The sequence below is a fragment of the Heterocephalus glaber genome, unplaced genomic scaffold (genome assembly GCF_053883595.1).
Source record: "Heterocephalus glaber isolate CG9 unplaced genomic scaffold, H.glaber_assembly_v1.0 deba00001509, whole genome shotgun sequence".
Taxonomy (NCBI): Eukaryota; Metazoa; Chordata; class Mammalia; order Rodentia; family Bathyergidae; genus Heterocephalus; species Heterocephalus glaber.
This window is the reverse complement of record NW_028258325.1, coordinates 5,709,788-5,737,719: the sequence shown is the minus strand read 5'-3', so window position 1 is coordinate 5,737,719 and position 27,932 is coordinate 5,709,788. Positions and strand designations below refer to the sequence as shown.

General features: G+C 44.0%; 1 long non-coding RNA gene and 1 pseudogene across 2 annotated transcripts in view; both read right to left on the bottom strand.

Annotated features, from left to right (window-relative positions):
• The window catches only part of LOC110349697 (uncharacterized), a 196,577-nt gene that overhangs the window by 78,089 nt on the left and 90,556 nt on the right, over positions 1-27,932 (bottom strand). The window lies entirely within an intron of this gene.
• LOC147825055 (CKLF-like MARVEL transmembrane domain-containing protein 8 pseudogene) overlaps positions 1,364-27,932 on the bottom strand; it is a 92,846-nt pseudogene continuing 66,277 nt past the window's right edge. The window contains exon 1 of the transcript XR_015441270.1: positions 1,364-27,932. This exon is cut by the window's right edge and continues 66,277 nt beyond it. The product of XR_015441270.1 is annotated as a CKLF-like MARVEL transmembrane domain-containing protein 8 pseudogene (transcript).

Sequence of the window (27,932 nt, the reverse complement as noted above, 5' to 3'; positions counted from 1 at the left end):
GCCCCTGACCATACAGCCCATAGTGCGCTGGAATAAGCTGGGCTGGGCTGGGTCGTGGGGTTGGCTTGCTGCCCCTGTGCTTGGTTTTGTGTTCCAAGCAACAGCAGTTACAGAGCCCAAAGCAACCTGAGCTTCAGAAGAAGGGGCTCATGGAGGACAATGTCTAAGGCACAGGCCTTGCCTCAGGTTAGCGATGCAGGAAAAACCACCATGAAGCACCCTTGGTAGCAACCATCCATGGCAGGTGCACAGAGCTGCAACTGCAGAGCTCTTTTCTCTATGGGCCAGGACATGGAGCAGAGCCTACGAGGACAGCATCACATTGTTGGGAGTAATGTTACATAATTCTAGGGAAAAATCATTTGAGTAGGCCTGGTTCTCCGGCCTACAGGCCAGCTATAACACTCCAAGACATAATTCCATTTTGGCCTCAGGTCACAAGGGAGAGCTCAATGATCCTGTGATGCTGTAATGCTCCAGAGCAAGACCACACCTGCGGGAGACCCCTGGGAGGAACCAAATATCTTCATCTGCATAGTTCCTCATTGTTCTTAGATTTCCACTGCCCCCCAGCCTGTTGTTACACCTTGTTTATCCCAATGTGAGGTACTGAACTCTGCATTTCACTTGTTACATTTGTTTCTCCATGTACTGAATGAAAGGTGCTGCAAGCTAGGGGTCTTTTGTCTTTGCTGCCCAGAGCAGCACTGATCAGACCCAAAGTTCAGCTTCTTCTCAGTCTCATTTGTCTACCTTTCCTGTAATTCGCCGTGTGCTGCCGTGGCTCACAGGAGACTAGGACTTACTGCAGAAGTTCTGGTAACATCCCCTTCCCCTGTTCCCTACATCACATACCCTCCTCACAACCAGTGTCATGAAACTCAGCCTGACCTCCAGAGTTCCTGGGGATCCAGCCATTATGGCCGGGTTGTCCAACAGAGCTGCAGCAGAGAACCTTGGGGCCTCTGAGCTAGAGCAGGTGTTCAGGGAGCCCCTACCACCAGCACTCAACAAGCCAGTGGCAACTGCCTGGGAATCCAGTGTCAAGACCAGGTCACCTGGGGATGTGGGTAAGACTCAGGTGTGCTGAGCAAAGAATGCTGGATGTTAGAGGTGTGCAGAGAAACCCTGGCACCTGTGATCCTCCAGCTTTACAATAACTATCACGTGGAGCTTTCAGATGTAAAATCCTATGAGTGCTCTAGACTTGGCGCAGTTCCTGCAGCAGTGCCATACACTGCTATGACACTAGAGTGCTCTTTCCATACTGTTACTTAACAATATTTAGTGTTTCAAAAATATACCCTGGTTGTGGCCACTCTTACATGAGAGCTACATGGTGTACACAGCCAACAAATTGCTCTTTCTCTTTCTGACCAAGCAGTATTAGCAGCTGCTACAGTGATGGCCAGTCCTGCTGAGAACATCCCACAGTAGGAGGCGTTAAATCAGCTGTCCTCTTGACCCTTCCCGTGGTCTTTCCACAACTTCATGATGTACCACCAAGAATCAAACTCACTCCAACAAGGAGACGATGAGATTCCACAGAAACAACATATCCTTCTCTCCACATCCAGGCAACCATGTATAGAGCTAAAGGAGAGAGAAAAGCACCCGTGTCAACATGGGAACTACCAGTGGCCAACCCTGCCCACAACACTAACATTGAGCCCTCCACTCAGCACTCTCACCAAGGCAGAGGAGCCCATGAAGAAGGATGAAAACATGTGGACAGAGAATCATGGGTGTCCCAAACCCAATTATACCCATATGACCCATAGCCAGAGGAGCGCCCCCCCAGTACGTCCAGTGAGTCGGATCCCAGAGCAGTTAGGTGGAAAGAATCCTCCACTAGACCATTCCAAACACTGGCTTGGCACTGACCCTTATGTAGACCAAGAAAAAGAATACTGGACAGAGATCACAGGATGACCTAGGGCTTCTAGGAGGAGCAGTCGTATGAATACAAACCACACACAGAGATGATTTCAAAGCCAAGCAATCTTGGCAGCAGGTTCCAGTGCAGATCAGCACATGGGTCAACCTGCCAGGGACTGCAGTAGGCAGCAGGGTTACAAACCATCCCTCCCCTCCCTCTCCAAATCCTCAGAATTTAAATTGGGAGGCAGTGAACTTTGCCTCATCACTGAAATACATGTGAGCAGAGAAAAGTAGACTATTGGAGAATGGAATACATTTCTCACTCCAAAGGGACCATCAATTACTCAAATAGGAGAGATGCAGATCATTCTCAGTTCAAACTTGAGAGGAGTGTTCCTTATCAAGTGTAAGTGTTAAAATATCTCATACCATTTTATCCATAAACACGGAAGGAGATGCAACAAGGAAAACCGACAACGGGCATATAATGATCACATGAATATGGAAATCTATGTTCCCTGAGCTCCATCTCATCGAACAAATGGAATCTAAGTTGTAAGCTCCCTCCACAATACAACTTGTGACAGGTTACTTAAGGGACATCTGAAATTTGTAGAATGCTAATTTTAGCTCTAAAAACATGTGGGAAAAAGTGGGCATGTTATTCTTTTAAAAAATCAATTTTGCATAGAGTGAAATTATCAAATTTTCATTCTCAAATTTTCACCTCCTGGAGTCAGAGATGGAGGTAAGGCTGATGAGACAGCTACATAGAGAATCCCCAGAAGAGATCAAAGCCTCCATTGGTAAATGTTGAAACAGGGAGCTCTTTGCTACAGTTGGCACGGAACCCACGCCCTCTTCTGTTGAAAAGATAGCCAGGTAGCTTCACCTTCATCTAGTCAACTTGCACATCACACCTCAGCTATGAATAGGAAATAACACCTTGAGAGAAGAGGTAAACTAAGGGTCAGGATGGTAAATAGCCAGAGTCACAGCACCCCAGAGGGACAATCAGATGCACTGTTCCTGGCTCAAGGGTCCCCAGCAGGATGGAGCCCCATGCACCTGAGTACTGACCAGCTTAGCACTGCCTCCTGCAATTACTGCTCTCTCCACCTATGACCTTTTCCTGTGCTTCCTCAACACTTGCAAACAGAGCAACTAAATACTGTAGACACATGAATACTCCGATAATGTCCTCATCCTAATCTTTAGAACTGGAGAACATGCTATGTCACATAGCAAGGGGGAATTAGGAAAAAGGGTACAATAAAGTTTACCATCCACTGACTTTAAGGTACAGAGAAAACCATGAAAATACCCCAGGCAGCAATTTTTCTCAGAAGTCAAAATCAAAAATGCAAAACTAGAATTTGGAAGAACTGGAAAAGGGAGAAAGACTCAAAGGAGAGGGAGAAAACTGGAGGGAAAGAAAGGCTCAGAGGGACTCCAGCTCTGAAGGTGAAACAGAGCTAGGAGCCAGGAATGCAAGAGGCAGCTGAAAGGTAGACCAAAAAAGGATATACATCATTCCCCAGGAAACACCATGCCAACACCTGGGTTTGGCTAAGACTCATCCCAAACTTCTGCTCTGCACCACTATAAAGTAAAATAAATTTGGATTACTTGAGCCTCTAACCTGGCACTCATTTGTTACAGCAGAAATAGGATATTCATGCAGGACCCATCCAAAATCCTTATTTGAGATTCTACTTTCAAGGTGATAAAGAATAAACCACCTTTCCCTTGTATTTCTTCAAGATTCCTTATAACTCTTCCTCACTGGGAACCATGATCATGAAGAAAATTAAAGGCAACAAAAGTCACGTCATCTACTATGCAGCATCTCAGCACAGAGACAATGAAAACATTCATTAACAGTGTTCTTTTAAATTAACATTGAAGTGGAGAGGTCTAAATGTCATGAAACATTGTCAAAACTCAAGAAGAAAAGGTAATCATTTTTCTGTTATTATTGAGACTAAATATAAAATTAGAAACTTTCCCACAAAGTACCCTAGAAGCCCAAATAACTTCCCTACTGCATTCTACCAGCTGTGAAGATATGGGATCAGTCTTTAAATTTTTCCAGGCAATAGAAAGATGAGGAAAAGTTCTGTGTCACTTTCCCTCATTCATCCAGTGGACCGGCTTCAATAGCAAGGAGTGTTCTCAACTCCACCTTGGACAGGCTAAGAGTGTGGAAGGGTCACATTTTACAAGGACGATGGGGCACCTGCTGTTCACAAGCTAGGGCTCAGCGTGGTTGCCTGGGAGTTAGGGTGTTTCTCCCTCTGTTGCCCCTACCACCCAAACCTTTCCTCTGAAAAACACCTGAACAAGTACCACCCATCCTTTACGCAGCCCCTATCTGATTCACCTCCACACAGGAAGCATTTTAGAGAAGATCCCAAAATGTCACAGCCCTCCAGAGTAAGACCAGGAGCTGCTTCCACCCTACAGGAGCAGGCTGTCTCCCTGGAAGAGTCTTGCAGAGCCACCACTCTCACTTCATGGTGATGCAAGTGACTTCGGAACTTACAGTTTTGACTGGAGGCTACGGAGCCCTTCCTGCTCAGACAGGAAGGTGCTAATGTAGACGGTGATCAACACCATCCCCAAATTTCCTGATAATATTCACTTGGTACCAAGAGTAACAAAATAAAGACTGCTGCTTCCAGCAGCAGACTGCTGCCTTCATTCCTTCTCTTCCTGAATTTCCAAGACAGAGCCTTGTGCAGGTGCAGGTTGCATAATTAACACAAAAGACCATGCAGAGTAGGCAGGATGGGGAGCACACAGAATCCCCATGGCCACCTGCTAGCCAAAGGAAAGCCAAATGGCCTTGGAATCTTTCACTTTCCTGTCTAAAACCACCTGGACCAAGGCTGAGCCACCGCAGTTAAGAGGCAAAACAATGGTTTAGACTACTGTCCCCCCTAATTCCACCCTGAGCATTTCACAAGAGAAGACATCCCATGCCAGACAAGGCTTCAAGTAAAAGACAAAGACCACTCCTAGACCCACTGACATTCTGTGGCTGTGAAGTGGCTGATGTCCTACTGCAGGGTGACTGATCCAATCCCTTTCTCGCTAAGGATGCGCCAGGTGCACTGGCATTCTTTGGGAAAGTGGAAGCAGTCATTGGAAGGCTAAGGTGCTTGCTTCACCTTCTAGATGCCCTTGTTGCCCTCATGGATGTGAAGTAGAGCGTGCCTTCTGCCCCACCTCTACAGGCCACCTTCCTAAGACCTCTGTCAAGGTTGTCACAGCACTATCTCCAAAATGTCTCAAGGCAGCCGGGCCTTAGGCAAAAAAGCACACTCAGCTGTGTACAAGTGTCAGCCTGACCTCATGGAGTCAGGTCCCACAACCTTTGTGTTCTGAGATGGATGGTCTGAGATGCATTCTGTGTGGAAATGAGTCACATAGAAGCTAGAGCTGATCAGCTCCAAGGCTCTGCTAATCTCCAGCTGTTCCCTTTACCCTGCTTTTTCCAACTTCCCCCTCTGGATTTCCTGAGATCACTTCCAAAAGAAAAAAATACCTGACCCAAGTGTAGGTGTGAATCTGAATGTAAAGGAATCCAAACTAGAACACTCAAGTTTAATTTCACAGTTCAAGTAGGACAACCTCCAGAAAATGAGCTTCCAGGGCTGGGGCTGTAGCTCCATGGCAGAAATGAGCTGTCAATTTTCCAGTTATGCTAGCCAGTACCAATGACTCACAAAAAAAGACGATGTACACTTTGTCTGTGAAATGAAAGTTTGTAAATGCAAACCTCCTACCAGCGGGAGGCCTGTGCATTGCACTGGTAGGAGGAAGACTGGCAGAGACTTTTGTCCGACAGCTCCTGAGAGAGGTCTAGGACCAATGGAGAGATGTTTTCAAACACTGTTCACTAGTTGGTTCCAGTCCACACAGTAGAGCTCAGGAATTATTTTTTACTATTAAGCTCCACCTCTCATTGTTAATAAAAATAAAGAGCTGACCTCTTCTGTTAAATTATGTAGGGCCTGAGGATTCCTCCTGCCATGGGTCATCATCTAAGGAACTACATTCTGGTAGTCATTAACTGAACACCTGACCTCAGAGCACGAAGATGACCAAGTTCAGATAAGACAAGAGCTGATCTATAATCAATTGGAGAACTCTTCCGGGTTTTAGGACTGCTCGGCTTACAGTTACATTGAAAATTTTAAGAACATTTTTCTCTTTAACAGAGTAACATCAGCAGTAGGAGCTGAAGAAGTCCAATGACACAGGAGCATCCAGGACTCAGCAAGGCCCCTGCCATGGAAGTTGTGTCCATGGGTCTCTCAGCAGCTGGCACTATCATTTTCAGGTCAAGATAAGGAAATATAGAAAACCAAATAGCTTCAAGTCTCTTTGGTTAAAGCAGTCTGAATCTACTCTAATTAGATAAATTAGAATGAAATCAAAATCCAAAGAAAGGAAATACATTTCCCCTCAGCATCTAGGTGAGCCAAGTACTCTCTCCATGTGTGGCTACCCACAGGCTAACACAGCCACCTGTTCCACCAGACTGGCAGGTGTCTGAAGACTACACACACTGGCACCTGAGGATGGCTGACAAGGTGGACTAACCATTTGCCCACCCTTACACTGGTGAGCATGGACACTCTCGCCCACCTCTGGAAGCATCTTCACCCATTGAACATGAGTGAATATCATGAATAAGAGCTCATTTTCAGATGTCCCAGATGTTTGAACACATCTAAAACAAGCACAACTCTCAGCAGCTCCTCTGCTTTTTGTCTGCCATTGGAAGGAGAGGAGGTCTTCACTGCTATTCACAGGTCTCAGAAGTGGGACATTGTTAAACCCTCCAGAGAATTTTTACTCTAAATCATTTATCTTCTTTCTATGACACTTTGTGGTTTAAAAGTTGATTCTCTTGGTTTTTGGATAACCAGCCATTAGCACTAGCATCAAGATAAAGGGAAGAACGACAAATGAAATAGCCAGACTCAAGATAATCTGAATAGGATACCATCCTTTGAAAACTACTGAGCTGCTAGCAAAGAAACAAGTTCAAATCACCTTATTCTAAGCCAGAATGGACATCACTCATTGGACTTTTATCTCAGACATACTGACACATTTTTCATTGAACAATATTCACAGGCTTACAATTCACTCTGGAAGGAAAAAGGCAATACTTCTAACAGGTTCCAAAGTCTTCTCCCTTTGGAGTAATTACCAACTGAAATGCCCTCTCAGATAATTGTCTGGGCTGAATTGGCCTCGCCCTTCAGACAGGGCAGACCACAATCACAAAGGTACCTACTAGACCACTGGTTGCATTCTCCCTACTTTTACTGTCAGAGTAGTTAAGATGCAGTTTCTTCAGAACTCCTAGCTAGCCAAGGGAGTCTGTCTCTGATGTGGTTGTTGGTCAGCAGAACTGGAGGGGACTCGAAATGCTTCATTTACAGAAAGACAAGAGCACATGTTCATTATGAACCCTAGAGCTCCTTTCCTTTCTGCAACAACCACGTTCCAGGACCTCTGAGACATTCTCCCCAAAAAAGCATTGCCAAGAAAATAAATGGGACCAATGCTTGGAGGACATGAGCAAGGGATGTTTTTGCACTCAGTTTCCTGGATGAGTTTTAGGAAAGTAGTCAAGACTAGCAATGGTACACTCTTAGAAGGGTAACATTTTTAGAATTCATTGCATGTCACAACAGATCCTCCAGCTGATCGGAGAAGGTACAACACTGTCAACAACCACTGCCTACACTACCATGGCACCTCAAAATGGAATTAGTACCAAAGGTACTAAAGGTATCCAAAGAAAAACTATCAAGGACATCTTCCAACTTTTTAGCATTTCAATCTCACTTCAAATGGAGAAGGCCAACAGCAGCACCTGAGACTTTGCACTTGTGAAACATCCAGCTACAGCACAGCAAGACATTCAGGCCAGGTGACCATCAACTCAGTGAGCTCAAGCACAGATGTTTCACAGCCAAGACAAAAGCCCTGCAGAGTGGTCATGGAAAGATGTCATTATTTTAATAAAATGGAGTTCACACTCAAAGAAAGTTACTGAAGTAAAAATAAACTTGTATAGAGTTGATGGCTGAGTAGTACTCCATTTTGTGGAAGGACCACATCTTTGTCCAGTCTGAGGTTGATGGGCAGTTAGGCTGTTTCCAGGTTTTGGCTGTTGCAGACTGTGCCACTATAGACATGGCAGGGTTTCTGCACTGACAGAAAACCCAAAAAAAATATCTTGGAGGAGACTGGACATCAGCAAAACTCTTCAGATATCACTGATCCTGCATTATGGTACATAGAAAGCAGATGCCATGGGAAGGAGAAACATGAGCTTTCCCAATACTTGTCCTGCTGGGCTTCTCAGATTTTCCATGGCTTGAAAGGCCGCTCTTTGCAGTGGTCCTGGGTCTCCTACCTCCTCACTCTGGTGTGGAACAGCTACATCACCCTCCTCTCCCTGGAGGACCCCAGACTCCAGACATCCATGTACTTCTTTCCTGGACAACCTCTCTGCTGGACCCCAGTGTGACCTGTGGCATTGTGCCCCAGCTGCTGGCCAAGCTCTTGGGACCACACAAGACAACTGCTGCCTGGGCCTGCATCACACAGGGCCATATTTTTAACTGGACTGCCTCTGCTGAATGCATCCTGTTGGCCATGATGGCCATTGATTGCCATGTGCCCATCTGCTCATGCATCCCTGGGTGTATGCGATGATGGCAGCTGCCTCCTAAACTCTCTGCTCCAAACCACTCTACCCTCCAGCTCACCCTCTGTGGACCCTACACCACTTCTGTGAAATGCCTGTGCTCATCAAGCTGGCCTGTGGGGAAACCACTGTTAATGAGCTGTCCCTGGCTTTAGGAGCCATCCCTTTTGTGGGGATGGCTCTCCTGCTGGTGGTAATCCCCTACACCTTCATTGCCAGGGCTATACTGAAACTACCTTCAGCTGAAGTCAGGCACAAGGCACTTAGCACCTGCAGTTCCCACTTGGTGGTGGTCACCCCGTACTTTGGTCCTGCCATCTATGTGTACCTCCAGCCTCCAGAAAAATCACACTCAGGCCAAGTTCATGTCCTCCTTCTACTGCGTTATCACCCCAATCCTCAACCCACTCATCTACACCCTGAGAAACAAGGATGTGAAGGCACCAAGGAAGAGGAACCTGCAATCCCAGGGTGGGGTGAAGCCTTTGGAAGCCAGATGATTTCTGCCTGTCTCCTGCGCAACCACAGGCACACATCCATGAATACTAGCATGGCTGCTTTTCCAAATGAATGCCTATGATTGGAAAGAAATGAGTTTCCTTGTCTACATGTTAATCAATCTGAAACCTAGTGAAACATTTTTGTTTAGAAAGTTCTGCTCCTGAAATCTCAATTAGAATCACTATGATTTTTCTTGATCTTTCCCAAATGTCTTTTGTCCCAAGACACAGTATACAATGTTCTCTCAAGAACTGTACATCCATGTCCATCGCCACCCTATTTACAGTAGTCAAGTAAATAAACCATAGCATGTGTACAGAAAGGGTATTAACTAGGGAATATAACATTAAATTCTTTAATTTATGAAAACATGGATGGAAACGTGCAACATTACACTAATTGAAAGAAAATAAGCTCAGAAGACAAATACTACATTGGTTTCTCATACATGGAAAGCAAAGAATTAACAGTTTGCAACAAGTATGACCATGGGTTGCTGTTTGAGAGGATGAAGAGAAAACCATTTAAGTATAAATTCTATAGCACATCATGTATTTGCTTTAATACATTTTTATCAACCTGTCTGAAGGTTAGGTAAATTTTGGAAAAATTCTATTTAACCATATTTGCAACTCTAGATCTCACTTTCAAAGGAACCAGGCTAATTAAACATACTTTTCATTTGAAAAAAAAAGGTATAGAGTTGAATCCTTCAGATACAGCTGATATTAGTCACAAAGGAGAAAATTAAAACAGAAATAATCAGCATAGAATTTAGTACTATAAAAATATAAGGAATGAATGTTGCCAAGAACAGGCATAGAAACACATGAGGATTTTCTAAGGCCTCCAGGATAGGCAAAAAACAGACAGGGAGAGAATGGATCTGCTTCTATCACTGCCACATCCCCTTCCCTTAGGCCACCATAGTGCACAGTAAAGAATTCAACATCAGCCACTTATTTCCAGGGTCTGCTCCATGGCCCTGGACCTGTGCTTTGAATACCTGTGGCCCCAGATCTGCTCACATAGATTATTCAAATGACCTAGCTGTAGAAAACCTCATGAGGAACAAGAGGCAAAAAAAAAAACAAAAAAAAAACTATGCTCTATATTGTTTAGAAAATAATCTATTCCATTTGTGCAAAATTATCCTCATTAATTGAAATGGGTAGATGATGACCAAACTTAACTGTCACCCTGATTGGCCGGGGAACTTCCTAGAGGAGTAGTGAAACATTTCTGGGTGTGTCTGGGTAGGTCATGGAGGTGTGACCTTGGGTATGATCTTGTTCCAGGACCCTTTCTCCTTGGTACTGTTCCCCTACTCTGTTTCCCAGCGAAGATGAGGTGGGCCTCCTTTCTCCATCACACCCTTCTGCCATCATGGTGGTCCTGACTTGGAGCCAGTAGACCATGGACCGAATCCTCTGAAGCAATGAGCCAAATTAAAACTGTTCTATGTTCTGCATGTTGTGTATTTTATCCAGTAATGGGAGAGCTGTCCAATACAGCAGATTTTCAGTTTCAACAGTAGAACTCAAGATATCAAAGTACTTGACTTTTGTGAGAACTTACAAGTGGACTTAGTGTAGAAGGCAGTGTTAGCTATGAAGATTCCATTTTAACTTTGCCCTCCACCATAAAGGACAAGATATCAGCTCTGGGAATACTCTGTCCCTGCCAAGCCAAATGCTTATCTTTAAAGATTGTCCTGTGCCATGATGAATGTTCTTTTACCCAGAGATATAAAGAACTAAAAGAACAGGGAAATTCTAGAGAATGGGGAAATTCCAAAGAAAAGAGAAGTGGGCATTTCTGTATCAAGGCCAGGACTAAAAATAGCCACAGCCTGTTCAGTGTATAAAAGATCCAGAAAAAATAAACTTGGGCTCTCATCTCTCTGGGAGCCCTCCCGACTCTATCTCTGTGTCTTTCATTTTCTTCATGCTCACTCCCCCATTCAGGTGCTGTTCGACAAGTGACAGCGGGCTCCGTCACGGGTGGCGCCCGAACAGGGACCTGAATACGGAGGACCATAGTGAAGGACACCGTGGATCGTGAGCTCAGATAAGTAATTCAAGGGCGGTGAGTACACTCGGGAGAGTAACAAGATGGGTAATGGTAACAGCCGAATGCTTTTTGTACATATGCTTAAAAATATGCTTCACGCTCGTGGAGCAAAGGTAGGGCATCAACAATTATGTAATTTCCTGGAGTTTGTAGAGAAAGTTTGTCCTTGGTTTCCTGAAGAAGGCACAGTAGATTTAGAAGTATGGAACAAGGTGGGAAAGCGACTTCAGGACTATTACGATGGTCATGGACCCACTAAAGTCCCTATAGATACTTTTAGTTTATGGGCTTTAATTAGAGATAGTTTGGACCCTCGGCATGAGAGAGAGAGGGTTAAAGGACCCTCCTCAAGTCCTTCCTTGGAGGAGTCTGACAAGGCTGATGTTCCTGAGGTTTTCCCTCCGCCTCCTATAGAAAGTGAAACTAAGCCATCTGCTCCGCCAGTGTATGCTGATGCGGAGCCTGCACTAAGGAAGGGCCTTTTTCCAGATAAGGGTCCCTTAGACCTGGGAGATGCTGATGATTTGGAAGAAGAGGCTGCTAGGTATAACAGTGAGGACTGGCCCCCCCCTCCCTGTCGTAGCCGTGGCCAGGAAAACTGAAAAATTCAAGTGGTCAATGAATGAGGACGTGACCGAAAAGATTGCTAGGTTGGAAAAGACATTGGAGTCTCTTTGCCAGCAGTGGCAGACAGGCTTAAAGGTGGAAGAGGAAGACCAGAAGACTCAGGGAGAGGGAGGAATGATTCCTAGTATAATCGCTGGTCTTGATCCCCTGCCAGTTGTAGGTCCAAAATTAAAAAAAAAAAACTGACCCTCTTATAGCCATGATCAAACATCCCCCAGGACCCAGACCTTTGTCTGTCAACTCTCGGTCTCTGTCGCCATTACAAGCTACCCTGCAACATGCGGTTGACAGAGGAGAAGATACCCAGGGCTTTCATTTAGCTTGTCCAGTATTTGAGGAAGCTGATGCTCAAGGGAATATGGTCAGAACGCATCGGCCGATACCTTTTAAACAGCTCAAAGAGCTAAAAATAGCATGTGCACAATATGGCCCTACCGCACCTTTTACTCAGACCATGTTAGAATTGCTGAGTATGGATGCGCTGTCTCCAGGGGATTGGAAACAGCTTGCTAAGGCATGCTTGTCTGGGGGAGACTTTCTCCTTTGGAAATCAGAATTTTCCGAGCAGTGTCAGAGAACAGCTGAATTAAATCGAGCTAACAGAAATGATGTTGATTATGACATGTTAGCAGGGGAGGGGCAATATGTGGACCTTGCCAATCAATTATTGTTTCCTGCAGGAGTATATGCACAGGTCAATACCGCTGCCAAGCGGGCCTGGCATAAGCTGACTTCTACAGGTAGGCAGACAGAAGATTTATCTAAAATTAAGCAGGGACCTGATGAGACTTTTCAAGATTTTGTAGCCAGGTTAATGGAGACTGCCAGTAGATTGCTGGGGGATTCTGATGCAGGGTTATTGCTGGTCAAACAACTAGCTTATGAAAATGCCAATACCACCTGTCAGGCAGCCCTAAGACCATTTAGAAAAAAAGGGACCATTTCAGACTATATTAGAATGTGTGCTGACATTGGGCCTGCTTATACTCAGGGCCTTGCCATGGCAGCGGCTTTGCAAGGAAAAACCGTTAAAGAAGTGTTGTTCCAACAACAAAAGAGGAATCCCAAAGGCAGGGTTCCAGGTCCACCAGGGAGTTGTTTTGGATGTGGTCAAATAGGCCATCAGGTGCGGCAATGTCCCAATAAGACTCCTCCAGTTAATTCAAACAATGCAGGAAAAGGAAATGGGCCTAGATTGTGTCCCAGATACAAAAGAGGCAATCATTGGGCTAATGAGTGTAAATCCAAAAAGGATACCATGGGAAATATTCTCCTGCAGGAAAACGGGAGGAGGGGCTCACCCCAGGCCCCGTGACAATGTTATGGGGCACTTCAAACATTCATTCCCAGCAAGGAAATCCATTCAGAATCTCTTCAGAGCAACCACAGGCAGTGCAGGACTGAACCTCAGTCCCTCTGCCTTCACAGTATTAACCCCAGAAATGGGGATGCAGGCCCTACCTACCGGAGTTTATGGACCCCTACCATCAGGGATGATAGGGTTGCTTTTAGGTTGAAATAGTGCTACTATGAATGGCATTCTGGTTGCTCCTGGAGTCAGAGATGGGGATTTCATTGGAGAAATTAAAATCATGACTCACTCACCTACCGGGATCTCTGTGATACAAGTGGGACAATGTATAGCGCAGTTGGTGTTGCTCCCTCAAGTGCTAACAAATAATCCAACAAAAAGAGAAAAAAGAGGAGATGCTGGATTCGGCTCCTCAGATGTTTATTGGGTGCAGTCTATAGGAGCCCAACGACCTGAGCTCACCTTGACCATCGATGGGAAAAATTTTCAGGGTCTACTGGACACTGGGGCTGATGTCTCAGTTCTGACTGCAGACCAATGGCCTATGGCATGGCCTAGGCAACTGACAATGACACAATTACAAGGAATAGGTCAAAGCCAAAGCACTGAACAGAGTAGTAATGTGTTACTTTGGAAAGATGCCGAGGGTCATCAGGGTAGATTTCCACCGTACATCGTGCCGGGGCTGCCGGTTAATCTGTGGGGCCGAGATGTTATGAAAGAAATGGGGGTGTATTTGTATAGTCCTAGTGAACAGGTCACCCACCGAATGTTTGATCAAGGGCTTTTACCTAATCAGGGCTTGGGAACTAAAGGTCAGGGGATACAGGAACTTTTAATGCCGATCCAACGACCTTCAAGAACAGGCTTAGGGTGTTTTTGAAGGAGGCCACTGGTCAGCCTGTACTCCACACAGATCCTATTACTTGGAAAAGTGAAGAACCCGTGTGGGTGGATCAGTGGCCTCTCACTGAGGAAAAAATTACAGCTGCTGAGCAGTTAGTACAGGAACAGCTCGATAGCAGACATATAGCTCCTTCTAATTCTCCTTGGAACTCTCCTATCTTTGTAATTAAGAAAAACTCAGGGAAATGGAGATTATTACAAGATCTTAGAAAAGTCAATCAGACTATGGAAGTAATGGGAGCCTTGCAACCAGGGTTGCCTATGCCATCAGCTTTACCTAGAAATACTTATAAGATCATTGTAGATTTAAAGGATTGTTTTTATACTATTCCACTTGCTCCTGAAGATTGTAAACGATTTGCTTTTAGCATACCCTCGACAAATTTTAAGGAGCCTATGAAGTGATATCATTGGAAAGTATTGCCTCAGGGTATGGCTAATAGTCCTACTTTATGTCAGAAATTTGTAACTCAAGCAGTAAATGTAGTTAGACAAACATATCCCCAAATCTATATTGTTCATTATATGGATGATATACTTTTAGCTCATAGACAAGAAGCCTTCTTATTAATAGCCTATGTTCATTTACAACAAGCTTTGAAGGATCACAGATTGATAATTGCACTGGAAAAGGTTCAGACTGAGCCACCATATTCCTATTTAGGACATAAGTTATATCCCAAATCTATATTACCTCAGAAGGCTCAAATTAGGAAAGACAATTTACACACTTTGAATGATTTTCAGAAATTGTTAGGAGATATTAATTGGCTTAGACCATATTTACAAATCTCCATCGGAGAATTGAAACCTTTATTCGATATCCTCCGGGGAGATTCTGATCCATCGGTTAAAAAATTAACTGAAGAAGGTCAGATGGCCTTGTGTGAGATAGAACAAGCTATAGAACAAGCAAGTTCAATATATAGATTATGCTCCAGGATGGGCTGCCTATATTCTGGTGACAGCACATACTCCCACTGCCATTTTATGGCAGGATGGTCCCTTGCTTTGGTTGCATTTGCCTGTTTCTCCAGCCAGAGTGTTAACTCCCTATTATGAATCTGTGGTGTGCCTGGCTCATATGGCGCGGGAGGAATCTCGAAAATATTTTGGAGCAGAGCCTTCCTTAATTGGAGTCCCGTTTACCAAACAACAGCTAGATTGGCTATTCCAAAATGTGGACATGTGGGCCATTGCTTTTGCACATTACCCTGGATGTATAGATAACCATATCCCCAAGGATAAATTATTGCAATTTGTTAATATTCATGCTTTGGTGTTTCCCAAGATTATGAAACAGGAACCCATAAAAAATGCTCAAGTGGTTTTCACTGATGGGTCTTCCAATGGTACTGCGGCATATGTTATTCAGGGAAAGCCACAGATTGTTCATACAGCCCCTGCCTCCGCTCAGATTGTTGAGCTTCGCGCTGTCGCTACGGTTTTTAAACTTTTGGCCCATTATTCTTTCAATTTGTATACAGATAGTCATTATATTGTTAAAGCTTTACAGGTGCTTGAAACAGTTGCTTATATTGATGCTGCCAATAATCAAATACAGGAGCTCTTTGCTCAGATACAATGGTGCATACACGCCCGGACCTGTCCTTGTTAAGTGGGTCACATTAGGGCTCATTCTGGGCTTCCCAGACCCCTGGCAAAGGGAAATGATCTTGCAGATCAGGCTACACGGCTAATAGCTTTCAGTCAATTGGAATTAGCTCAGCAGTCTCACGCTCTACATCATCAAAATAGCCACAGCTTAAGAAAACAATTCCATATAACTCGAGAAGCCGCTCGACAAATAGTTAAGCAATGTTCTGCCTGTCCTACACATCATTCTGTCCCTCATGGGGTAAATCCCCGTGGCCTTAAACCCAATCAGTTATGGCAAATGGATGTTACCCATATTGCCGAATTTGGAAAACAGAAATATATACATGTAAGTATTGATACCTTTTCGGGATTTATTATGGCCACCGCACAAACGGGAGAAGCTACGAAGCATGTGATAGCCCATTGCTTAACATGCTTTGCCACAATTGGGGTCCCTATCATTCTTAAAACTGATAATGGCACGGGATATACTAGTAAAGCTTTTCAAATCTTTTGTAAACAGATGGGTATCGCCCATAAGACAGGTATTCCTTATAATGCACAAGGCCAAAGAATTGTGGAAAGAGCCCATGGTGCTCTAAAAAAATCAATTGCACAAAATAAAAAAGGGGGAGTTATACCCTTTATCCCCACAGAATTATTTACATCATGCTCTCTTCATCTTGAACTTTCTGATTGTGGATGCTCATGGAATGACCGCAGCAGAACAGCTGTGGCATCCTAAAACTAAATCATCACATGCTCAAGTGAGGTGGAAAGATCCCCTCACGGGTGTATGGAGTGGCACCGGCCCAGTATTGATATGGGGATGAGGGCATGTTTGTGTTTTCCCGCAGGACGCTGAAGGTGCCAGGTGGCTGCCTGAAAGATTGGTCCGTTTCACGGGAAATTCTCCTGCCCCTCAGGATGATCCCGACAACTGTCCTGCTGATAAATCTGACGATGATGCTTAATGGGGAAGTTTATTGGACTTATGTACCTGATCCACCTGTTGTACGTCCAATGAGCTGGGAAAGTGGAGAAGTAACGTTATGGGTGAACAATACCAGGCTGTTGGATGAACCGGCGGCCCCTGACAAGAACGAGGCCCGATCGTTCAACTATACAGGATCAGTAACCAGAACCCCCATATGTTTTTCCAAAATCAACAAGACTGGTTGTATAAGACTGAGTGCTCGCACCCTGGCAGGAAGGCAGGTAGATCAATGCAAAGGCGGGATCACTGGAGTCCATCTACATTTACCTGTGGGTATGGAGACCACTGGTGTAGTGCCTCAGACTTTTCCACCTTGTGGGAGGAGAGAATGCTCCAATAAGACTATTCCATGGAAGAGATGTGCGGCGGATGCCCCTGTGAGATATAATATTACTGGATTTGATACTTATGTTTTGGATTGGTCTGAATCTCGGGATTATGCCTCTACTCAGATGTATAATTCTCCCTCTCCTAGTCCCCCATCGCTAAGTGAAATAGCGCTCTCTGCAGGGTTATGGTGGAGTGACAAAGGATATGCTCAAACGTATATTTGGAAATTGGCTGAAGCTTTGGATGAGGTTAAGGCCCAACCCGACAATTCTTATCATCCCAGAGGAAATGTCACTGCATGTGTCATGTGCCCTTATGTATTGCTTGTAGGAAATGTTAATATTCAGAAAGGTAATGATTATTATAATTTTACTTGCTTTAATTGTCAAATAAGTAATTGTATCACCCGGACAGAAACTCAGGTGATGGTTTTGCAGCAGCCAGCATTTGTTATGACGCCAGTTAATGTTACAGGGGCATGGTATGCAGATCAGGGATTACAGGTGTTTGAAGAAATTAATAAGGCTCTAAGTAGACAAAAAAAAGAGTAGTAGGGTTAATTATTGCTGGAGTAATTGCACTTATATCCCTTAGAGCCACTGCCATTACCGCCACCGTTGCCCTCTCTCAATCTATACAAAATGCACATTATGTGAATGAGTTGTCAAAAAATGTTACTATGGCCTTGAAAACACAGGAGGATATGGATCTTAAGATGGAGCAAAGAATAGATGCCCTATATTCTATTGTCACATATTTAGGAAATGAAATACAAGGGCTTAAAATTAGAAGCAAATTGAAATGTCATGCTTATTATCAATGGATTTGTGTTACTAGTAAGATATATAATGATACAGGTTATGAGTGGGACAGGATTCGGAAACATCTGCAAGGGGTCTGGCATAGTGCAAATGTGTCCTTGGATTTAATACAGCTTCATAAGGAAATTATGGATCTCCAAAATGTAGAGCCCCTAAAATTTGATGCAGCCCAGGCTGCACAGGATTTTATTGAACAAATTAGAAAAGTTCTGCCATCTGCATCTTCATTTACACAGTTACTCATTTCTGTAGTAATCATTGGAGGAGGGTTACTTCTTGGATGCATGATCCTTCCGGTGCTACTGCGGGTGTTTTTGCATTCTTTAATGAGGACGGCTGGAAGTATACATGGTCTACAATTATATGCTGCGCCACCTAGGCCCATGGTGTAATCCCCTGCAGAGGCTGGTAGTCAATGACGGGTAAGAGAAGTACTGGAAATCACCAACCTAAGACAGAGCAAGAGTACTGTGACACTCTTGACTCCATGATGGTTAAGGGATTTTTGTATTCCTTGCCTAAGACAGGCAGTCTATCTGGATGATCAAGGGAACTTGACATACAATATAAAAAAGGGGGAGATGTGGAAGGCAGTGTTAGCTATGAAGATTCCATTTTAACTTTGCCCTCCACCATAAAGGACAAGATATCAGCTCTGGGAATACTCTGTCCCTGCCAAGCCAAATGCTTATCTTTAAAGATTGTCCTGTGCCATGATGAACGTTCTTTTACCCAGAGATATAAAGAACTAAAAGAACAGGGAAATTCTAGAGAATGGGGAAATTCCAAAGAAAAGAGAAGTGGGCATTTCTGTATCAAGGCCAGGACTAAAAATAGCCACAGCCTGTTCAGTGTATAAAAGATCCAGAAAAAATAAACTTGGGCTCTCATCTCTCTGGGAGCCCTCCCGACTCTATCTCTGTGTCTTTCTTTTTCTTCATCCTCACTTCCCCATTCAGGTGCTGTTCGACAAGTGATGGTGGGCTCTGTCAACTTAGCCTATCCTGTCTCCGTGAATCATCTGACATGATTCAGCATTAACTAAATCACAAATTCAACCCTGGATATGCCAATATCTAGCTTACTTGCTCTAGGAAGAATTCAGGCAGACTTTTTGCTTATAACTCTGCAGAAACAGTGTCAAGTGGAGCCCATCCACATTTTCTCAAAGCTCCTGCAGGAATCACCCAAACATGGATGAAAGAAAGGCACTCTGACATGTGTCATAGGCACATGCCCTGTGACTAATCTTGGGAGGCCAGAAGGCTCCTGATCTTGACTCTGCACCACCCAAAAGGTATTTCCTGTGTTGGAAAATTTTAGTTTAACTCTGACTCATTCTACCAATGATCCAAGGCTACTTTCATTTTTTAAAAATTTATAAAAGAAAAGTGTCAAGAAGAGCAGCCAGAGTTGAACTTCAATCTAAAATCAGAGCAGAACACAAGACTTTGTGTCAGAAGTAGGACCTAGCAGTAGGACTGCCTTGCCTGTGGTACCAACAGTGCAGGTCCATGAAGCTCAGCTCTTCACAGCAAAGGAGTCCACAGCAGAAATGGCTGAAAAATTGAAGTATGAGGTCACAGATATACAAGCCTGGACCCCCCCCAAAAAAAAACAAAAAAACAAAGCCTTAGTGACCCATGCCCAGATTAATCCTAGTCCATGGCATCCAGAGAGGAACATTCCTGGAGGCAAATTGCGGTAGTAAAATCTCCCCTACATCAGGGAAGTGATGAGAACCCAACCTAGACCATTACAATGCCATGATTTAGAGGTAGCCTTTCTATGGACACCAGAGGATAAATAACTCCACAGTGAAAGCCTGATATAATCTGCTTCCAGCAGGGCCCACAGAGGTCCACTTTTGACAAAAGACGTGGCTTCACAAAACAGGGCGAGGCTTTGGTAAATGAGAGTTTTAAGTCTTCCCAACTTGTCACACAAGACTGAGTCAATGGACAGTCTGGAGCCTGCACAGAAAAAGGTGACTTTGAGCGGCTTTAGGAGCTGTGGGTCTCTCCTGGTAGGGAAGCAATGTCCACTAGTAGAAAGGTCCTGGCCACGCAGCTCATGATGCTCTAGTGGAAGCTGGGTTAGAACATAAAACTTATGAGCACTAGGTTACAAGACAACCGCACTTAATAGATTTGCCAAGTCCAAAGCAATTGGTGCTTCAGGAAGTACAAGCTCTCACACAGCCTCTGCCTCATACAGTGTCCTCCCCCAACATACCTGGAGAGCATGACAGCATGAAGGACCTGCTACAGTGACTAGTATGGTGGGCGTACAAGGCTGTGATGGAAAATTTTCCATGGAGCAGGGCCTGCTTGGACAGCAGCCACATGACCTCACCTCAGCCAGCTCCGTGACAATTCTCAAGGTGAAGGTCACTCCAACATCAGCCTGCCCTCCCTGTACCTAGGAGATGGAGCTGCCTGAATTTCCCTCACTTCAGGCAGGAGCTTCCAATAGAGGTCCAGAAGTAGAGTATCCAGATGCACCCTGTGCTGAAGCAGATGTGCTGGGACCACACAGCTCTGATAGCTGCCACTTGGGAATCCAGTGTCCGCACCCAGTCACCTGGGATGTGGTAAGATCTGAAGGTTCCCAGATGGCAGAGGGATGTCACCTGTTGCTGTGAGTTCTCTAGAGAAAGTCTGGTATCTGATCCAGACTTTTGCAATGATTACTTTTGAGCTTTAGGATGTAGAATCCATTCTCAGATAACTCCCCATTACAGCAGGTCAGCAGCACTGCCATACACCGCTATGGGGCTGTGTCCTCCCCCATCACTAGGTGGCAGCATGCACAGTAGGAGTTTTCTAATAGGAGACTGAGCTCCCAAATAAGCAGATGCCTCCTGAGGAGTCTTGCCTAAAAGGCCAGAGTGTGCTCTTTATATTTCTTTCATTTTGTTCTTTGACAATATTTAACTATGTATACCAGCTATAATCCAAGCAAAACTCATTTGCACAGTAAATGCTTGGGCCTTTAAGCCTTGTGCTCAGCTCCTACTCCTGATGTAACTAAAGAATTCTATAGGCTTTCTCCCCATTATGTAATTTGTTAATTTTACATTTTCATCAACTTGTATCACATTCATTGGTTTGTATAATAAGGCATATATTGTATGTATGTATTCCCAAGGCAAACAACACACACACACACACCCCAACTTCACTTTGCAGGACTGACACTTGCTCACTCCCTTCCCAAAATTGTTTTATGGGACCTAGTTCACCAGAATCATTTCAGGTTTGAAGCAAACCTAAGGAGGGTACAAAAGCACCTTCACCGCAGACACTTTCTAAGTTCTCGGAAACCCAGACTCAAAGCTCAGCACACTGGAGGAGGAGGGGATCAGCTCACCACACCTTCCACCAGGAGGCATTCTCTGAAACATGTGCTCAAGACCTCTAGGACACAGTTTCCTATTTGCCAAGGGACTTAGATCTCACTTTGGTCTTCACTGAAGACTCATTCATACAAATCAACATGTTCCTGTGCGTCCCCCTCCCATCCTGGGTAAGTGTGGCATTCTTGATTCAGCAGGTCCCCATACATGGAATTGGGGGTTTCTTAATGTTGACACCACCTCAGCTGGAAAGAGGCACAAACTTTAGAGACAGATTTCAGGGGACAGGAAAAATCACTATGGAAGGCAGCACCGATTCCAAGGCAATGCCCAGGTAGTAGTTCTATCATGAATTCCTTCCCCTGAGATAGAAATGATCAAGAATTCATCTTTTCCTCTGATGACACTTAGCTTGGCTTCCTGACACCATACTTAAGTATAGTTAGCAATCTCGTCCTTCATGCAGTACACTTAGATGTTTAGCTGTGGGAAAAAACTGAATATAACCCTTTCAAATGGAATGTTTTCTCTCAAGAGGCACTATGAACAGACACAAGTACAGAAGAAGGTGAAATAGCAGGAATGAGCCTGTACAACATGCTACCACTCTTTCATGTTAAATTTTGAAGTCCAGTAAGGTAAGTGAGAAATATCCATTTTCCAGCTGAAGTGATTCACGCCTGTGCTTCTCAATTTTGCCCAAGGACCTAAGAATTTCCAATTCTTATAATCCCCAGTGCAGTTGGTGCAATGCAGAGGAAAATGAAGACATAAAACTTTATATGAAAAACAGAAAGAGGTTATTATTAAAGATGTTAAAATTAAAACTATTTTTAAAACATCCTCCAAAATCAAACCACCCTGGGAGGCTGCACTCACAAGAGCTCTGACTGGAGGAAATACTGTGGTCCAATCTCATTGGGGAGATTGTGTCACCCCTTCTGGCTCTTTGAGGAAGAGAAATTGGCAACAGAAAGGAGGAGATACTTTCATGTTGCTAAATCTACGCTCATCTTCTGGACCCCACTGTTCCCTAAGGTCCACCCTCCAGGCTTAACTGATCCAAAAGCTTCTCTAGGAGTATTCCAGATAGAGAGCACTGGGGATCCTACATCAGCAGAGAGACCCCACTGTGAGCCACTTTCCCAGTGAAGCTGAAGCTTGACAGGGTCCCGTGCTCAGGACTCCTCTTTCGACCCTGTTCCCCAGCCAGCTACATCACTGTCTCCTAGACCAGGCAGCAATGTTTGAATTAGCAAAAAGCCTAATTTGTTCAGGGAAGAATCCACTGAACAAGACAACACCTCTGTTATCTCTTCAGACTCCCCAGTATTGAGTACCTAATTCAATCTGTTGTGATTTGAGATAAGGGATATGACCAATTTCCGTTTCGGTGGAGAGCTATTATTCTTATACAAATACTTCCTTCTGCAAAAACTTTAGTGTCTTCCCATCAACTCTAAACATTCCATTTGTAACAGATCATTAGCTACTTTTCAACCAATGAGTATTTCTAGAGACACACAGCTCTTTATGGCCATCAACCCATAAATAGAGACAACATTCTCAGTTTACCAAGTGGTGGAGATTCCTCTGAGATGAAAGTAATGATGCCGATGTTCATTCAAAATTGAAGGGAGGCAAGAGTATAACAGATAAAAAGCATCTACATCAAAATGACAAGGTAAAACACCCTGATCATACTTCAGCTTCGCTAGGAAAGTGAGAAATTTTATGGTTGCTCCTGGCTTAGCTCACTAGATGGCTAGGCCAAAGAGCTGGTGCTCCCAACCACCAACCATAGGCAGAGACATAACCCAGTATGGACTTGAACCTGCCAGCCTCTACAGCACCATGTCACACAGGTGACCCAGGCTGCCAGATGAGACGCTGCAGGGCACCTGTGTAAAACTGTGCACCTCGGCAGGCAGTGATGCTTCTCTCCCTCAGCTTCTATTTATATACTAGTGGCATGGTTAAAAAAAAAAAAAAAAAAAAACACTTCACGCCCAGTAGGAATGGCTCCAAGAGCTCCCAGTGACAGCCATCTTGGATACAGACCCAGATTCCAAGAGCTGATACACAGCCTACAGCCCCAGAGGGAAAGCAACTCCCAATCAAAGGAAGATCACTGTGATAGAAGGAAAGACAGCAAAAGCATCTCCAAGAGCACAGATAGAATATTAGATTGGCCACGTTACCAGTAAACTCCCAGGAAAGCACATAGTTACTCGATCCATGAGAAACATGACCATTATGACAAAAAAGGGCATTTTCTCAGAATTTCTAGTTTTCTTCACCAGTACTGCTCTCTCATTGGCTGGTCATTGGATTGGGAATCTATATTGGAAGGTGCTTGACAACCACCAGCATCTTCTGATGGAGAACTGGAATCCAGCTTTTTTTAAATAGGGAACACACTTATGTCTGATTTTATGATCATGAACCAAAGATCTACCCTGAGCCTTGGGGGGCTCCTCTTGTTTTTGCTCTTTAATTACTGCATGCCTAATTTAGTAAAAGGAAAGAACAGATTATGCTGAATTATAATTAATTTTTCCTATGGGATTAATGACTCTCAAGCAGGCTAATATCTTATAAAATTTGATAAATTTTGTGATACTTAATATATGTAGTTTAATATATTAGCCGTGACAAGTAGTATTTTAAAAATTCTCACTTTAATTTAGCTGAAGTATTTTCTATTTTAAAGAAATATAATATTGATATCAAAGTTACTATCTCAAGGGGTTTTAAAAGATATATTTTGTGGCCTTATTTTAAAAAAAAAATGATTTATCACTATTTTAAACTTATGAGTGGTTGAGGCTGGGATGTGATTTCCCTTCGCAAACAAGATGATATAGAGGAATGTAAAACTTTTAATCTCATGCTACTCGTTACTGGAAAATTTGGAAGAAATAATCAAAGAAGCACTAAGGCTTAGAAGGCATGACCAAGAGTTACCTCATTCCAGAAAATCTCTTGATCAAGTTTTGGGCCTAAGAATTAATTCCAGATAAGCCCTGGATACCACAAAGAGAAAGTACACTCTTCATGACAGATGATGTCCCTAGCCATCTGAGAAATCTTTTCTATTGGGACTGAAGACACCCATAGAAATATCCCAGAAGGTATCAAAATCCAGCCTTTTCTGAGAGGGCTTCACCTCTTCTAGGAGAATCCCAAGAACAGCACCTTTCAAACCCAGATGTCAATTGAACCAGTATTTTAAATATTGAAATATCTCTCCACAGTAACCACCTATCGATGAATATATGCTTAATATAGTCAAAGCACGAATCTATAGGACATATCATATAAAAGACATGTCTTTAAGAAAACTGAACCTATACCCTATGAAGACTATCACATAAGACTAAGGTCCCATGAGCCTAGGAATTCAGGCAGCTACAGAAATGCAGACCTAAAAAGGAAAAGATTGGCAAGGTGGGGGAGAGAAGAACTAAATGCACTAACGGGTGAGATTTGCCTAATTAAGACCCATCTCAAACTGCTACTCTCCACCACTGCAAGATAAATTCATTTTATATAAGCCTTTAATTTGGAGTTCATTTGCTACAGCAGAAATAGAAAATTCAGGAGTTTCCCAGGATTCTCATTTCAGCTTCTACTTTCACAATGACCTCTTCCTTTCTATGTCCCAGAAGAGTCCTCATAACTATTGCTTCCCTGGGGACCCTAACCAAGAAAAGCACTAAAAGTGTGTACTGTTACTCTCTCATGGATGATCCAATAGACTAACTTAAACAGCAGTGAACATTTACAATGTCTCCCCCTTAAACAGGGTCACCTGTAGGTCAACCTGTCTGCTCTTCACCAGGGTAGGTCAGCACCGCTACCCATGAGGCAGAATGTTTCACTCAGCACCCCAACAAACACCAAATTCTCAAGACAAACCTGAGCTTCCTCCAACCTCCACTTAAATCAGCCTTCATCTTAACCACCTTCCTCAGAAAACGTCTCCAAGAACCAAACTAAAAGGCTTCCAGATCTGGAGAGCAAGACCAGAAGCTGTTTCTACTCCACAGATGTAGACCTGACTCATTTATGCTTTAAGGAGCCAGGCTGGGCCACTGTTCCCTCGTCACAGTAATGGCAGTGATCTCAGAATACTGGTACTCAGACTGAGACCACTGAGCCCTTGCTGCCCTAAGGGGGAAGGTAGCCCATGTTGACCATGATCAACACTGACCTGGGGCAATAATATTCAGCTGGTACCGAAGGCAACAAAGGCAACAAAGGAGAGAAGCTTCCAGCAGATTTCTGCCTCAGTCCTTTCACTTCCTCTGGACTAATTTCCAAGAGGCAGTACTCATCCCCAAGACCTTTCCAAGAAACTAGCAGAGGAGATTCAAGTCTGTCATTGTGAGTAACCATCTGCAGCTTATAAAGTAAACAGTGACTCAAAAAGATTCTGGTTGCAGAGCCATTCGCAGGTTGGAAAGAATCAAAGAGCCTGGTGCAGACTAGACTACATTAACACAGGATTGTGAGAGGTTGGCAGGACGAGGACCCCACAGAACCCACATATATACCTGCTGGCAAAGCAAAAGCCCAATAGGCCTGGAATCCTTTACCAAGTTCTGCCATCAGTGTCTGAAACACTGACCAAGGCTCAGACATTGCAGTTAATAGAGCACATAGATGGTTTTGAGCACTGCATCCTTCCCGAGTGTCTGGAAGAAATCCTAAGGCTAGTACCTCTACCTGAGATCAAAATGGCCAGTTTGAGTGGAGAACAGATCTCCCTAACTCTAGAGCTCCAGACCACATACCTGACTGTGTCATTGCACACCTAGAGGACAGTGTGGGCAAGGCCACAGTGTGCTCACCACCACTACCCAAGGTTTATTCCAGAACGGGCCTGAGAGAGACCAGGTCCCCAAGTTGGGATGCCACAGAGAACTGGTTTCAGTGCTCCATCCAGTCAGTGATAAGGACTTGACTCAGGCATTAATGTTTCAAATAGAAACATGACAAACTCAGCAAGTTCCTCACCAGAATCATCCAACCAGCCTATTTAATGCAGGAGACTCCCTTACCCAGAACTGCAATTGAAGGGCAGAGGGTGGTTTCGGTGCAGGCCTATGGGCAGCTGCATACACTGCCAGCACTAATGATTTCACAGGTGGAAGCAGCACAAAGCTGACGCTCCAAGGGAGAAAAATGCTCACTGAAAGCCGCCACAACCTCCAAGCCAGTGTCCCCATCAGGTAGCCATCCTCAGGTGATTGCCTCTACCCGAGATGGAATTCACAAATGGCAACGGAGAATTGGTCTCATCCCTTGGTAACAACTTGCCCTGCTTCATGCCCAAGATCAGCAGCCTCTTGACTTTCTTGGAATGTATCTAAATTTGACTTGCAGCTTTGCAAAGTCAGGAATGCTTGCTGAAATTTTACTTGGTCCCAACCATGTGTTAAAATTTTATCTGCTTTGTGAGCTATTAAGTGGGGAGCAACAACCTTGTGGTGGTGTTTAGAAATGCAGACCTCAGGAAGTGGTTAGGATTAGACATTGGGGCAGAGATCCCATGATTTGATCCCATGGCTGTGTAGGTGAGAAGTGAGATGTACACATATATACAGAAACTCCTTTTCTCTTGCTACTGGGTGCCCTGTGTAGCTTCACTATTCACCAAGAAGGTGACCATTGCCCAGCAGAGACTTGGGACTTGCAAAACAGTCACCCAAACAACCTTTTCTTTAGAATTCATCCAGTCTCTGGCGCTGCATTACTAACAGAAAACAGAAAAATACAGTGCTTTATAATTAAATGCTCTACAGAATCAAGGACCTAAAATATTTAAGGTGAAAATGATGAAACAGGAATAAATGTATCCAGTGTGTCTACTGTTCAATGTTAAATTTTGAGGTCCACAGTCAGCAAAACACACCATACTACAGTTATAAGAACATGAAATATTGTCATAAGTACCCCCATAGAAAATGATTCTGTCAATAGCTCTGCAGCCTGAAGGACAAAAATGTGAGAGAGAAATGAGGCACATGTTTTCATGCTTATTCTCCTGCATCTAATAGCAACAGTGCCTTCCCCAGAAGACTGCTTCTCTAGAGCTGGTCTGAACACAGCACTTGGGGCCCATCCCTCTGGCCCATGTAAACATGCTCACCATGTTTACAGCCAGGAAGGACTGGAGGCCTTATGCTCAGAGATGGCCTTAAGTTCCCTACCTCCCACCAGATGGATAGGTAGCATAGCTGCCTCAAGAGCTGAGACCTTTCCTTCCATGAACCAGCAAATAGCACCTGTGCCTGAAACAGAGCCCAGACAATCTTTCTCTCCTGATGACCTTTTTCACAAGATCTGAAAAATACATCCAAGAACATTACCAGATAATACTTGCCACCCTTGCAGAGGACTGTAATATTGATTATGCACCCAAAGCAGACTGTAAAGAGTTAACCCCACAATTGGCTTGTTTTGCAAAGTGAGTCTGGCTGAAGCCTATGTGCTGATGTCAGAGTAATTCATTTTTTTTTTCTTTGGTACCAGGGTTTGAACTCGGGTCCTTGCACTTGAGCAGCAGGCAGCAAAACCACTGAGCTAAATCTCTGGCCCAATGTCAGAGTAATTCATACCCAAATTCTGTTTCCACAGCTAAAATCTTCTGACTAGAAGGATGATGTTCTAATTACAACCATATATTTTATCTACTCTGTTCCTAATACAAGACTGCTTTGTCTTGTCCTTTATGACCCTTGTTTACATTAATTTCCATAGAAACCACATGTAGCTCACCT